Genomic DNA, 1258 nt, shown 5'->3' with positions numbered 1-1258 from the left:
GCTCCTCTCCTTTGTTACGTGGTTGGTTGTTCGTATTTGATTGATGATTAAACTTCTATCTTCAATACCTTTTTCTTCTTCTTCAGCTACCTAACTAAATGATGATAATTCCTTCTTTCTTTCCCTCTTCGCTCATGAACCTGATTGAACTACTACTGAATGAAATGGAACATGAATGAGAGTGAACTGTCAGACTCATTATCCTGATCCTACTGATACTGAACCTGTCCCTATTTATTCTTTCAATGAATGAAAGGAAGGTAGAGTAAATCAAAGATAAGAGATAGAACCTTCCCCCGTATTCCCTGACCGAACGAAAGCTCCTATTTATTCATGAGACTGCTTGACAGGAGAGCGACTTATGAACTGATATGACCTTCCCTTATTTATTGAGGTAAAGCTATTTGAAGAATAATCAGAGAATGGGACGGATCTCACTCTTGAACTGCCAATATACTTCAATGATAATTTTGACAACCTTTTCTTCACATCTTCATTGAAGTATATTGTATGATTGATGTCTCTTGGTTCATATCAGTTAGTCTTTCTCCGGAACCGTAACAGGAAGAGAAGCTCTTTCCCATGACCCGGAACTCAATCACTTGAAGAACAGTAAACACCTGACCATGAACCTATCGGTCGAGTGGTTGAACTCAGTAAAGCGGCTGTATGAGAATCAGGTAAAGCTCTATCCCCTGAGCTGATTGAACTCATTCTACTTCCCTGAGCTACTGAACGAACAGTAAACAAGGTCTCACTCCTTCCCCTGCCCCTGTATTCCCTTTTACATGTGAGTCAGTCAATTCATTCAATCCGAAACAAGAATGAGACTGAACAGGAAGTGATTTTTCACCTTTCACTCTTTTACTCTCTAGTAAACAAAGCCTACTGATTCAGGATCCTTCCCCTTAACCTTTTCTTTCTTTTATCTATTCCCTTCTTTCAGGGTAAAGCTGCTTCGCTCAATCACCTTTTACGGTCGTCTCGTCGAGCTAGCTACTTACTCCCTCCCTCTTCTCGTAACCCTGCATTGGACTGATTGAAGGAGGGTTGAACTATCTCTTGATCCTATACCTATTTATTCAAACACAGTAAACTCATTGACCTCTCCCTATTTATTCCTTCAAACACAAGGTAAAGCCGCTAATGAATTGACTTTACTCGACTGTAAACAAGAAAGGGTTTCACTATTCAAACACTCTTATACTCTCTGGTCAAGCTCCTTCACTCAATCACTTGAAGAACAGTAAACAGGGTC

This window comes from Cucurbita pepo, chromosome 10 (genome assembly GCF_057944985.1).
Source record: "Cucurbita pepo subsp. pepo isolate OVF chromosome 10, ASM5794498v1, whole genome shotgun sequence".
Classification (NCBI taxonomy): domain Eukaryota; kingdom Viridiplantae; phylum Streptophyta; class Magnoliopsida; order Cucurbitales; family Cucurbitaceae; genus Cucurbita; species Cucurbita pepo.
The sequence above is the reverse complement of the archived record's forward strand: the minus strand, read 5'-3'. Positions refer to the sequence as shown.